We start from the raw sequence: 15,781 nt of genomic DNA on the forward strand, positions 1-15,781 counted from the left end.
CTCACACACGGTCATTTGATTCCAAACTAAGCAGAGCTTGTACTATGGTAACCAAATAACTGATAAACATACTTATATACTTCTAAATACATACTTATATAGATACATTAACATCCAGGCTCAGAACAAATACTCGTGCTCATCACACAAAGATTTGTCCCGGGTGGGATTCGAACCCACCACACGCGGCGCTCCGGTTGTTGCGGCGAGGTGACCGCTTAAACCACTGCGCCAAACGTGCAGTTATCTAAGTTATCCAATGGACTATCTAACACTGAAATATTTTTTTAAATCGGAAACTCTTCGGCTTTATAATATTAGTTTAATAATAAACAGTGGTTATAAACTATTACTGTCCGGGTCACCCTCTCACGGAGTCTCAAAGGCCCAACAATTAGACTTATGAAACAGCGCCGCGATGTAAATACGTAATGTATAAATTAAACTAAATGGCAAATGTTCTGCTAAGGACACCGGCAAACTAGGCGTAGAATATGTATAATATAGTTAGCAACTTTTAGACCAATATTTTGGCACAAGTAAAATTTGAAATTGTGTAAAACGTTAAAAATTCCATACTAAAATCCCAATTTTTCACTTATTCTGGGTAGAACCCCTTGTCCAGTTTGTTTTGTTTTCAGTCAGACATTAACGAGGACAATTTAGTTGCTGATTTAATTAATAGACCTCAGAAACGTAGGTATTTTTTGGCCTTCAAAGCAACAACTTACAAAAACTTACTAGCATTATCCTACTGAATATAAATTAAGAAAAAATCTATGCACACAATCGCACATAAATCGTATCTTTTAAACAATCAAACCAGCTTAGCAGCCTCACAAATCGTAAGCTACAAACTCTACGCCTAATACATTTCTGTCTAAGTACAGTCTGGCTACATTCTAGATCGGCTCGCTTCACCCATATCCTAGATATTACTGCAAGACGCGGACGCCATGTTGGATTGTTACGCTAACAATCAAAATGCCCGCCTTATTCTATAAACTCACTACTTATATATGTCTTTACTTCATATTTACTTGATTTTAGTGTTAGTGACTGTAGCTAAAGAAAATATAAAGTCTCTTTGTGATATAATCTGTCATGCTGCCCAATCGCATCTAAATATGAGGTGAAATTGCCTTTCAAAATACTGTTCAATTTATCAAATTCAACTGTTTATATCCACTTGAAAGGCTAGATTATCCACGAAGCTCGAAATTGTTTTTCGTTTCCACAAAAAAAAAAACTAAATTACTTTCCGAGTAACCTCATAGCTCCAGTAGTTTAAAAGTCAAGTATGTTTTTTTTGTATTTATTGAAATTGTTGTCAAAGTTTGTTTTTTGAAGAACTAGGGATTTTTGGAAAATAAATGTTCCGTGTGTTTTTCCTTATGACCCGAACGGAGTACAGACATGTATTCTATCTTAAAGGTCTGGGTTTAATTCCCGATTTAATGCTACTTGTGTCATTTCCAACTTATATTATAATATACTAGCTGACCCGCGCAACTTCGCTTGCGTCACATTAGAAAGAATGGGTCAGAATTTTCCATGTTTTTGTAACACTCTTTACTGTTACTCTGCTCCTATTCGTCGTAGCGTGATTATATAAAATATGCTTATTTTCACGAAAATTATTCTCAAAATTATTTATATCTCTTAGTATAACGAAGTCGCGCTAAGGCATATCCACCATTAAAACAGTTGCCATGACAACGGAATTTTGTTAATTCAATGTCATTATAATATTGATTTTTCGCGACTTCGTTGAATTTTCTGAATTTTCCCGGGAAATGCATCATTTTCCCGGGGTAAAAAGTAGCCTATGTCCTTTCTCGGGAATCAAAATATCTCCATACCAAATTTCATAAAATTTGGTTCAGTAGTTTAGACGTGATTGAGTAGCAGACAGACAGACAGACAGACAGACAGACAGACAGACAGACAGACAGACAGACAGACAGACAGACAGACAGACAGACAGACAGACAGACAGACAGACAGACAGACAGACAGACAGACAGACAGACAGACAGACAGACAGACAGACAGACAGACAGACAGACAGACAGACAGACAGACAGACAGACAGACAGACAGACAGACAGACAGACAGACAGACAGACAGACAGACAGACAGACAGACAGACAGACAGACAGACAGACAGACAGACAGACAGACAGACAGACAGACAGACAGACAGACAGACAGACAGACAGACAGACAGACAGACAGACAGACAGACAGACAGACAGACAGACAGACAGACAGACAGACAGACAGACAGACAGACAGACAGACAGACAGACAGACAGACAGACAGACAGACAGACAGACAGACAGACAGACAGACAGACAGACAGACAGACAGACAGACAGACAGACAGACAGACAGACAGACAGACAGACAGACAGACAGACAGACAGACAGACAGACAGACAGACAGACAGACAGACAGACAGACAGACAGACAGACAGACAGACAGACAGACAGACAGACAGACAGACAGACAGACAGACAGACAGACAGACAGACAGACAGACAGACAGACAGACAGACAGACAGACAGACAGACAGACAGACAGACAGACAGACAGACAGACAGACAGACAGACAGACAGACAGACAGACAGACAGACAGACAGACAGACAGACAGACAGACAGACAGACAGACAGACAGACAGACAGACAGACAGACAGACAGACAGACAGACAGACAGACAGACAGACAGACAGACAGACAGACAGACAGACAGACAGACAGACAGACAGACAGACAGACAGACAGACAGACAGACAGACAGACAGACAGACAGACAGACAGACAGACAGACAGACAGACAGACAGACAGACAGACAGACAGACAGACAGACAGACAGACAGACAGACAGACAGACAGACAGACAGACAGACAGACAGACAGACAGACAGACAGACAGACAGACAGACAGACAGACAGACAGACAGACAGACAGACAGACAGACAGACAGACAGACAGACAGACAGACAGACAGACAGACAGACAGACAGACAGACAGACAGACAGACAGACAGACAGACAGACAGACAGACAGACAGACAGACAGACAGACAGACAGACAGACAGACAGACAGACAGACAGACAGACAGACAGACAGACAGACAGACAGACAGACAGACAGACAGACAGACAGACAGACAGACAGACAGACAGACAGACAGACAGACAGACAGACAGACAGACAGACAGACAGACAGACAGACAGACAGACAGACAGACAGACAGACAGACAGACAGACAGACAGACAGACAGACAGACAGACAGACAGACAGACAGACAGACAGACAGACAGACAGACAGACAGACAGACAGACAGACAGACAGACAGACAGACAGACAGACAGACAGACAGACAGACAGACAGACAGACAGACAGACAGACAGACAGACAGAGTTACTTTCGCATTTATAATATTAGTATGGATAAATAATAAATGTTCTTTTGCTTTGATATTAAACGTAGTAGTATTTTTAGAAGTAAGTGAAATGGATTTCCCGCTAAAAAACATAAATTATCTACTTTCGAACAGATGTTAAATTCATACCTCGTATCACTTAAGTATATCGTAAGACCTATTTAATCTAGATTACATGATACTGACTCACCCAGTGGTTTACATACAGCGCAAGTAGAATAACAATAGTTTTGTAATAAACAACAGATACCCGTACTTAAGTTATATATTTTTAGATGATAATCGAATGTAAACCGTATATTTCGTCACTCTCATAAAAAGGTTTAGCTCTAACACTGACAATTTTAAATGCTCTTTAAACATAACCTAATAATGTCTCCAAACTTTGTAACTTAATTAAGTAATAACTGATTAAGGCAGTAATACTCAGAAACTTTTTTGACTAGCGAATCGAACTCAGGACCTGCACAGCAATAGCACCTACAAAGCCAGTTAAATGATTTACTATTTGTCATAACGCACATAATAGATGTCATGTTTTATACCCGACTTAGAAATCGAACCAGAGAACTCAGCGCTAATCTATACTTCACTACATAGTATAAAACAAAGTCGCCAATTTTGTCTGTAGTCCCTTCGTATGCATAAAACTTTAAAACTACGCAACGGATTTTGATGCGGTTTTCACTAATAGAAAGAGTATTTTCTCCGACAGGTTTTTATATATAATTGAAATACATTGAAACTATATTAGCTGAGTTATAGCGATTTATGTCCAAGAAGTCAGAAAAAAAATCTAATTGAAGATTGCATTTGTGCGTGCGCCGCTTATACCGTTGGATACAAGTAAGAACAATGTATAGCAAAAACATTGGTCTTTATTAGTTCTACAAAAAAGTCCGCGATGACATATATCCAGCTTTTTTATTTAAGTCACAAAAACTACTTTTCTGTATTAAAAAAACATTTAATTCGTTGGGTGATGTTTAACTGGTGATATAACCAATAATACATATATCCTTATCAAAATAAGTAAGTTCATCATCACGAGCATTTAATTTAGATTATTTTTGCAGTTTACAGTGTGTTATTTAGACATATAGTTTAGGAGATATCACGATATTAGTATTGCGGCACGGTACGGGCCGGCCGCGGCGGCGGGGGCAGCGTCCCTATAAATAGCGCGTCGGCGGCAGCGGCTCCCCATTAGCACTTATATATGTATATAACAAAAGTAGGTAAGTACATAAAAAAAAAACAAAAAATATAAAAAAACGGTACATAAAAAATAAATAATATTAAAAAAAAGGTACTACGACTTTGATCTATACATATAAGACAAAAAAATATCTGTACATTACTTAAATATTTTTTCCAAAAACTGATAGGGGGGGCGATCAAAGAAGAGTCACAGAAACCAAAAAACATTTTAATATTTTAAACGCGGTTAAGGGAAAGAGAAGTTATTGTGAATTGAAAATTAGTAACCAATATGTGTTGGTGCGTTGACTGTATTTGTCGAAGTAGCGGGATACACGCAAACGAAGTTGCGCGGGTCAGCTAGTATATTATAAAGCTGAAGAGTTTGTTTGTTTGAACGCGCTAATCCCAAGAACTACTGGTCCGATTTGAAAAAATCTTTCATTGTTAGATAGCCCGTTTATCGAGGATGGCTATAGGCTATATATCATCACGCTACGATCAATAGGAGCAGAGTACCAGTAAAAAATGTTACAAAAACGGGGAAAATTAAGACCCATTGTCTTATGTGACGCAAGCAAAGTTGCGCAGTCAGCTAGTACATAATACAAGGATTGAAAAGATTGGAAACTAATAAATGATGTATTTTTGTATGTATCTCCTACAGCTCCATCCACTTTCTAACTACATCACCTAGGTATATCTTAAGAGCTATTTAATCTAGATTACGTTACACTGAGTCACCAACTTGCATATAACGCGAATAGAATAACAATCGTTACATTTAGATGTATAAGAGAAAGTTATAATGGTGAAATGGAATTTAACAGTACGTTGCTTATTCGCTTAATGTGCAGGTATATATGTATAGGTATTTAAGTACATAGTCATACATATCTAGAAAATATGATGTATGAAATACAATTAAACCGTTACAGTTAAAAGTTATTTAGACCTAAAATACAAATATCTGCTAGCGACTTCAATAGTGTAGAAAGATTCCAAGATAAAAAAATACTTAACCAGGCTGTAAACTACCAAATCCATATAGCAAAGTCTTAAAATTTTAGAAAACTTAGATTAAATTATAAAGGTCGTATTTATAAAATTTGGTATTTGTTTCTTTTATATACCTAACTTGATCTTGCTCAAAATACTTAAATACTATGCTCAAACCTTTTAAATTAAATAATACCTCGATATCTATTAAAAACATTACCACTTTTACAACGCCTACAAATATAATCATATCAATGCTACGAAATAAACGGTCCGTGCGAAACGCCTACTAGAATTATATTTGCACGGCACAAGCCATACAATTGCTTTAACTTTACACATAAGCAAAGTGAACAGTCAATGAAAGTAATCCATACTAATATTATAAATGCGAAAGTAACTCTGTCTGTCTGTCTTTTACTAAATCACGCCTAAACTACTGAACCAATTTGCAAGAAATTTGGTGTGAAGATATTTTGATACCCGAAAAAGGACATAGGCTACATCTTACCCCGGGAAAATGACGTATTTCCATGGGAAAATTCAGGTGGCGGACGAAGTCGCGGGTAAAAGCTAGTGCTTCATATTTAATATGGTATAACAGCTATCTGTTAATTCACTGTGTACTTAATTAGGTCGTTCAGTTTAGTTTTAGATTTAAGACACATTGATAATTAAATGAAGACATATTTTGCTGTTGTTATGGTAACCTATCGAAACAATTTCAGTTAAATATTTAGTGAACTTTGAGTGAAAGTCAGAAGAACTACTAACTGCAATATAGATCCGAGTAAAACAGATTTTCCAAAATTATAACATAAGTAAAATATGTCGTTTTTGAGAAAAAATAAATGTTTAAAATGTTTAGTAAATAAATCTTTAAAAAGATTTTTAAATCTTCAAGAAACAATTATTAAAACACGGCGAATCTATCGAATAAAAAAACAGCCAAAGCTTTGAAAATTCTAATGTGTAAAGTCTCATATACACACATTTAAAACTTATGCTGTAAATAACATAATAATAGCAAGTCAATAAAAACACAACTATCACACATCATCATCACATACATAAAACCGCACACACGTCACGTCACGTTACGTCACATGACGTATCGTGACGTCACAGCGACCGCTAGAGGTCGTCGGCCGCGCATCTGCCGGTTCAAGATCACCGAGAGTGAAAACTGCGCTACTTGTTTATACAAGATTCACACTTGACACACTTAGGCCTCGTCCCCATCATACACGGCGCGGTACCGTCACCGTGCAACGTCACGACGCCGCCGCCGTGACACGGCACGGCGCCGCAACGCAGCACGGTGCCGCGAACGGTGCGCCGCCGCCGCTTGCCTCTATTCAGTTGATATTTCTTCGTTGGCGATAGCGCATGTGTGTAGAACAAAATGGTGGAAAATATCGATCTTGACTTCTTTATTTCGTTAGTGGAGGCACGACCAGTGCTTTGGGATAAAACAGTTGAAAATTATAAAGACAAACATCTAAAAACAGAAGCGTGGAAAGATGTTTGCCGTAACATTTTCGAATCATTTGATGACAAGGACAATAAAGAAAAAACAAAACTGGGTGAGTACTAACTATTTATTTATCTTTAATGTTTTCATGGAAATGTTTTAATATAATATCAGTATAACGATAAGAGGTTTAAGAAAATCAATGGTCAATATTATTACAATTTAGAATCAAGCGTTAGGTAGACGCGGAACAAAGAGAACCATCTCGTGTAATGCCCGTGCTTACTTGTCTCTGTCGCACACATTGATATTGTTATGGAGACGCCTCGCGAACGCAAGAACATTCGTGAACAAACACGCGCCGACGACTGACGATCTTTTGTTCCGTGACTGGTCTCGAGCTATATTTTGCTTAATTGCCAACTGAGCGCGCCGACATCGCTATTAAAGTATTTAGAAAATTCGTTTCTTATATTAACTGGATTTGCTATAGAGACGTCATCTATAGTTTGTTGCAAGTGTAAGTCAATAAGGGAGTCATCAATATACAGTTCGTCGTACATTTTACTTCCATCCCGAGATACAACAAAATTATGCAATACACAGCATGCTTTGATAATGTCTATTGCAAAATCATATTTTACGTTTAAAGGCCTGTGAAATGGCAAGTATGCCAGAAGCACACTCGACATTTCGTCTGGCCCGACTCAAACGATAATTAAAAACTCTTTGATCTATATTCAAATGTTTCCCTGAGTATGGACGCATTAGATTGCTCATTAATGGTAGGCCTTCATCTGCAATAAAGACATAAGGCACTGGTTTCTGAAGGCCTGGTAAGGGTTTTGGAGCTGGTATGGGGAGTCGATGTTGCAATAATAATTCGTATAGTTTTGTGTTCTGGAAAATTGTCGAATCGCATTCTTTACCATATGCTCCTATATCGACATATACAAATCTGTATTTAGAATCAACTAGTGCCAGCAATACGATAGAATTATAGCCTTTATAGTTGTAAAATAGAGATCCACTGTGGGCGGGACTACAAATGCGAATGTGCTTCCCGTCTAAGGCCCCCATGCAATTTGGGAAATTGGTTTTTTTATCAAAGTCTTCCGCTATTTGTTCTATTAGGTCTTCAGTTATTACCGGCATACATTCAGATAAAAGAATGTCCCATATAGCACGACATACTTCTCTCACTATTCTGCTGATTGTACTTTTTCCTCGATAATCTGTAAATTCCATATCTCTAAATGAATTCCCAGTTGCTAGAAACCTGGAAGAAAAAAAATATATACATTTTTCTTAGAACAGGGATACCATAAACTGTTAAGGCGCTGGTAGACGCGAAACTAGCGCCACCAATTGATTAAAATCGATAATTTAATTGGTGTGATTGTGTGAAATTATTATTATTATATTATTACTTATTGTCACGAAATGCTAGCAGGCAAAGTACGTTTTCTCAAGAACTTATTGAAGGATATTTGATGATATATTCAGAGTAGTGAGTTAGTTTAGCTACACGGAACTGAATTATGGCTGTGAATATATATATGAATACACTTCGATAAGTTCTTGAGAAAACGTGCTAAAAATAATATTTATTAACGCCCTATTTTTTTTTTCAATTGGTGGCCGCTAGTTCAGCGATTCCTGGCCTTAAGACAGCTTTTCTTAAGTTGAGCTACTTTGACAGCTTGTGGAACGAGGTCTGTCAGTAGAAATATTATTGAAATCTTAAACTTATGTTATTGGGCCCTCGCTGCCCAAACCTATGATAAATATATTATTATTCGAATATTTTTATGTTCCAGGAAATGATGTAGTTAAAAAATGGACTAACATAAGAGACAACTACCAAAAATACTTGAAAAAGCAAGAGCTCGCAAACAAATCTGGAGCTGGTGCAAAAAAAATTAAAGAATACCATTTGTTCAAACAGCTTATGTTTTTGAAAAGAAACGCACCTAATCTAACTGACAGTAGTATAATAGAAGAGTCTGAAGATCCAGAGGCAAGTGAAAATATAAGGTCTCGTTACAAAGCTCATACTTTGCGTAAAAGAAAATACTATGAAGATGATTTTGAGAATGAAATTCTCCAAAGTTTGAAAAATGCAGAAAACAGACACGTTTCATTTTTTAAATCAATTTTACCATTTCTTGAAAAACTAGACGACCACCGAACATTGACGTATCAAAGTCGCGTAATGCAAATATTGTCAGACTTCAATCAACCCACATATCAATACAATCAACCATCATACAGCGGCTACCAAACAGCATTTCAAAGTGGCTACGAAAGACCACAACAAACTACAGCGACTTATCAAACAACTCGCAATCCCTCTGCAAGCATCCATGGCCAGACTTCGCCAAATTCAACCATAGAAGACATATCACATAATTTAAGCGATGTCTTATCAAACACACAGGAGTCCGAATACGATTTTTCATAAATTATCTAACATTGTGCAATTTAATTTAGTAAAGTTTGTTTTTGTTAGTAAGTTAGTAAAGTTTGAATTTATATACCGAAATAAAAGAATTATAAAGCTTTTGTAACACAATCTAATAATTTAAACAATATTATATAAATAAAAAACAGTTTGATTTATGAAAAGTATGTTTTATTTCTTACCTGATGGTTAAACCAAGCATTTCCATAGGATCAACAGGTTTTCTGAACACAAATCGTTTTTGTAAACGAGGTGCTATGTTGGTAAGCAATTCTTCAAAAGTTGGTATGGTCATTCTAAAATAGTCAAAAAATTTCTCGTTCCCACTTAATTTTAGCGCTGCATATTTCCTTTTGAAATGACCACCGTCTGGGTTCATTGTAGAAATATACGGATTTCCCCAAAATTTCCTCTGTTTCTGTTTCTTTTTCATTCGTCGTCTTAGCAACAACAAGAGAATAATTCTTTCGCGATCCATATCCAAACAAGGACGTTCGAGCGCATCAACAGCAAAATGTCTACTGAATAGGGGCGCACCGTTCGCGGCACCGTGCTGCGTTGCGGCGCCGTGCCGTGTCACGGCGGCGGCGTCGTGACGTTGCACGGTGACGGTACCGCGCCGTGTATGATGGGGACGAGGCCTTACAGAAATAAAATGTGATTTTTTGCGAATTAGACGTTTATTAGCATAGCCTTTGCTCGCAACTTCGTCAGCGTAGTTTGTGACTTAGGACAGAATTTTCATCCCTTATTTTATTTTCTTGGGGGTAATTGATCAAAATCCTTTTTTAACGGATGCCTACGTCAAAACATCTACCTGCATGCCAAATTTGCATTATTTCGTCTGTTCCCTTCAGTGGTTTGGGCTGTGCGTTGATATCCGACTATCTCAGGATAGCAAGAATAAATTATTGATTATAATGTACTAGCTGACCCGCGCAACTTCGCTTGCGTCACATAAGAGAGAATGGGTCAAAATGTTCCCCGTTTTTGTAAAGAAGTTTTCAAATCGGGCCAGTAGTTCCTGAGATTAGCGCGTTCAAACAAACAAACAAACAAACAAACAAACTCTTCAGCTTTATAATATTAGTATAGATAATCAAGCAATCAGAGACAGTAGTAGGAAATAAAAAAAAGTAACGCTCGTTATATTATACAAAATCAACGTGACGTATTCGTGACGAGACCGTGACGTCATCAGCTCGTAAAGGTCGGCGGCCGCTCATCTCCGAGTTCAAGATCAACTGAGAGTAAAAACGTTATCGACCTTCGCACATCTTGTATAAACGTTAGCTATTTATTATTGCGAAGATGTTTACTAACAAATAGAATTGTTGATGACTCCTGGATATTTATTTGCCAAGGGATAATAATATGTAGTTTGCTAACCTAGGTTATGAAATATCTGCGTCCCAAATTACATAAATATGTACTCAGTCGTTGTTATTTATAAAAGGAAGGCATCCCTATATTATAGCCGATATTCTACTATGGTATCGAGTATCATAGAAACTAATAAAATAATATCATAGAATCAACTACAGCAATTATTGTACAGAAGTATGTCTATAATGTATAAAAACTGCACGAAAACTCAGGTAACTTGGAATAAGTTTTCAACTCACAGCGCGAAAACTTCTTGAAAGAACAACTTGGGAATTCGACTATTTCAAATGCTTTGTATTAAGTTTAGTTTAGAAATAAATTGAATTTGAATTTGCCTTAACCCGGAATTCGAACCCGAGGGTTGTGCAGCAGTCGCATACTCCGATGCCCTACAAAGGCAGTAAACACATTTGAAGCATGCATAATGCATTTAATAAATTTTATAATTATATGCATTCCATAATTTACAAAAAAAATTGCGCCACTTAACTTTGTGTGTCAGCATATAGCTACAAAAAGCTGCGTTAAAATCTAAGTAAGTCGTTGTTGTTACGTCTCTGTCACCCGCACTCCATGTCTGTCTCTTGTACATTTCTTTCGGCTTGTGTTACTATATTCAGACATACAAACTTAAACAGCAAGTAACACAGGTTCATCGCCCGCTCATCATAAGTTCAAGTACACAAGACGGTCCGGTTTATCTCAAAGATAATAATCATAAATATACCTCAATGCCTTCCGCTTTACAAGAAAATCGTATTGTTTTATATAAGGATCTGCTTTCCAAATGTCAACGAAATGCATTATAATATTTCATGAATGCAATTCAGATAAGACGTGCCTACACAACTATACATATGTTATTAGCGACTTAATTATGATAATTTTAAAGTTAAATAAAAACAGAACAGCGAACACAAATTACAATCAGGCATGAAACAACAATTTGTGGATCGCAAAAAAATTGCCTCTTGTGGGTATCGAGTCCATGACCCCCTGACGCAATAGGAGTGGCAAGGCAACCACCTAAACCACTGGGCTACGAAAAAGCAAGTTTAGATTATTTCTAGTCACATTACCTATGTGTATTAAAAATGGAATCATATGTGTCCAGCAGTTAAAGTCGGAGCTTAGCCGGCAAACACACCGAGAATATGGGTTTTATTCTATTTTCGTAGATAATATAGTTATTACGATTTGATTTAATTTGCCAAGTAATAGGGACCTAGACTGTGTGTCAGGTAGTGCCTTTGAGCGATCTGAAGCTTAATTTTCTATAGTCGGGTTACAATTAAAATTACTTCAAGAAAATAGTTCTTGCCAACGCCAACTGGAACTTGTTCAGCGCGGTGGACTAAAGTCAATACCCCTACTTCAATTTGAAAAGTGACCTTTGCCTAGCAATAGGGCAGTAATGTGTTAAAAAACTACACTGATCAGTTTTGGATGACGAATATCAAATCTCGTACGACAGTGGCAGTTGGCAAAAATATAAGTAACTAGCTGACCCGCGCAACTTCACTTGCGTCACATTAGTGAATGGGCGAAATTTTCTTCGTTTTTGTAACATTTTTTACTGGTACTCTGCTCCTTTTGGTCGTAGCGTGATGATATAAAGCCTATAACCTTCCTCGATAAATGGGCTATCTAACACTGAATGTTTTTTTCAAATCGGACCAGTAGTTACTGAGATTAGCGCGTTCAAACAAACAAACAAACAAACTCTTCAGCTTTATAATATTAGTATAAATAGATAATAATATTACACTCCAGCCCACTTTAAAATATACGCCCGTGATATTTACTAAGTAAAAATGTTCGGTAAATAACTAGTACAGGTACTGGAATGTTCGATCGGGTTATTTTTAATACTCGTTCTTTTTAACATCACAAAAACTTGTGGTAAGCGTGAAACTTGATCTTTGTGTGGTTCTGTACATAGTTGAACGGGTTACGATAACCTATCGCTGCAATCATATTTTGTGTTTCGTATAAAGATATTCTCATGTATGAATTTGAATTAAAAAGAAGTGGAAATGACGTTCTTTGATCTCTGCCGACACTTATGGATAAAGCTTGTTTTGATGTACAAATATACATACCAAATACACGGCAGAATATGTAGGTAGTATAAAATACACCCACGTTTCGCCATTAACAATGTTAGTCACATGTAATAGGGGGCGAGCTTATTGTTATAAACCGGCCACATTACCAAAAAACGTGCTAGTAGCACGTATTTTGTAATGTAATTGGTAAAAAAAATAATAAGGTAGTAAAAAGAAAAGGTAATAAATTGTTATAATAAGAAATATATTGACATAAACTAAAGAATACCTAGCGTATTTTGTTTGACCTGGGAATCAAACCCGGGACCTTGTAAGTCAGCAGTCGAATACACTACCGACCGCACTATAAAGGCAGTGGATCTTAGATTTCTAGTCTCCTTTTTTTATATTTATGAATATTTATAGTTAAAATTTTAAAGGTCCTCACAATTACAGACCCCTATCGTCTCCCACAGCTGACATTTAGACTATAAACGGCAAGTGAGACCAGGTAATGACTCTTAAAATATACATAAAGGAAGCAGTGTCTGTCTGTGTACTGTGCACTAAATAACATCATTTATATTAAGACCATAACTTGAATCTGATGCAGGTGGATTAAAAATTCAGAGAAGAAAAAATCTTCACTACATAAAATGGAACGACTGCAATGACTCTGTGGCGTGGTCTGTATACAGTGTATATCCGTCTGCTAAACACGAAGTCCCGGGTTTGATTTCCGGGACGGGCAATTGCTATTGGTCTTTTTACAAAAAGTTCTAATATAAGTTAGAACTTTTTTTATTAGGAGACCGTTCTTTCTGGTCGATTTACTCAAAACTGCTGAGTAGATTTTTATGTAGCTTATACCAATGGATATAAGGTATTGTAAGGAAGGTGCTAGCATATAATTAATAAAGAATGTGTGTAAATTTGCTGAATTTTGATGTTATTTATATAATGGACTTCAAATTGGGACCTATTTTTGTTTTCTTTTAATCTCCGAACGTGTCACATAAGTACATTTTTAATAAAATATTTCAAATAGTCAACATTTATCGTCATATATGTTTACAGAGCCTTAAGGCGTTACGATTACAGCGTCGTAGGTTCGATTCCTCGCCCAATAACTATTAAAAACGAAGACCATTAACATATTTTATGGTCAAAAGTATTTTACAGCAATAAAAAGCACGGAAATCATGTCACATACATACATAATTTGTATGTATGCGTATGTAATTTAAGTAGTGTAATTATGTACCAGTTTCATTAAATATTTTGACGTACGAAGTCCAAAATGTAATTTAATAAACATGTCATTATTTTAATGGCGTATTACTTACTTTTGAAAAAAAAAATTGTCGGCATGAGAGTGATCTTTAAAATAAAATTATTTCATTCATTGATTTAAGTTCTCAATAAAAAGGTATAGTTTTAGCTCTCGTTGAACAGAATTTAATAGTTTAAAACTATATTATTATCTTAAATACATATATAATTATTATAAACTTATATTTTAAACCAATTAAAATCAACCCAGATTATATTATTTGTATCAACTTAAAAAATAAACAAAAGTAGAGTTATTTTCGAAATCTCAGGTTGACATATTTCACCTGGCACATTATTATTATATTAATTTGGTATGCGACGCTTTTATCACTAAATGGCTATTCCGATTTCGATGGAATTTCACGAAATAATAGATGGTTTTCTTTTATCATTATGTTATTAATTTGGAAATATTGACATTTAAAAAGAGCAAGCCGTGAGTTTCTTGCCGTTTCTTCTCACGAGCAACAGCTTTTCCGAAACGGTGGTAGATAAAAAATATTTTGACGATTTCAAATACTTGTTAAAGTTTATGAAATAAAGAATATTTGACTTTGACTTTGACATTATTAAAGCATATCTGCGCATCAATATGAGTCAAAATATAAAAGAAATATAAAATCTTGCAACCTCCGTCAGAACTAGTTTGTTCTGGTATATTATTGAAACAAAATGCTACTTAGTAATGCATAAAACTATGAATACAATAATTAAAATACGCCCACAGGAATATGTTTAATTAAAATATTGTTTTTATAACTATACAACTAGTTCTCAAGACAAATAAGCAGAGCTTGTACTGTAACCAAGTAACTGATAAACATACTTATATACTTGTAAATACATACTTATATAGATATATTAACAACCAGGCTCAGAACGGATACTCGTGTCATCCCGGGTGGGATTGGAAGCCTTCGGGCGGCTTGAACCACTTTCACACTAGGTTAACCACTAACCATACGATAAGAAGAAGAAAAATTGGAAGCCATCACTTGGCGCTACGGTTATTGCGGCGAGGTGACCACGTTAACGACCGCGCTTCTTCTTCTTATCGTATGGTTATTGGTCAACCTAGGATCAAAGTTGTTCAAGCCGCCCGAATGCCTTTGACATGGCTTATCGACTGTTATCTTAGTAGACAACAACCGGGACCGACTTTTAACGTGCCCTAAGAAGCACGGAGACGCCCAGTACAAATACCACTATGCGGTCACCCATCTATGGAATGACCGCGCCAATGGTTGCTTAACCCACAGATCGTTTACCGACCGGTGAGCGCAACTGGCTATGGGCGCCTCAACGACCGCGCTATAGTTAAAATGTCATAGTTCTATGAGTGTTGTCGTCACACCTACAGCTACGGGGACAGATTCTGGCGCCTCCAAACAAGGCAGGCTGTGACGCA

The 15,781-nt window shown here is 36.6% G+C and overlaps 1 protein-coding gene across 7 annotated transcripts in view; it reads right to left on the minus strand.

Moving 5' to 3' along the window:
• Rbcn-3B (WD repeat-containing protein Rbcn-3B) overlaps window positions 1–15,781 on the minus strand; it is a 122,114-nt gene that overhangs the window by 46,162 nt on the left and 60,171 nt on the right. The gene's annotated exons all lie outside the window — the stretch shown is intronic.

This window comes from Anticarsia gemmatalis, chromosome 27, assembly GCF_050436995.1.
Source record: "Anticarsia gemmatalis isolate Benzon Research Colony breed Stoneville strain chromosome 27, ilAntGemm2 primary, whole genome shotgun sequence".
NCBI lineage: Eukaryota > Metazoa > Arthropoda > Insecta > Lepidoptera > Erebidae > Anticarsia > Anticarsia gemmatalis.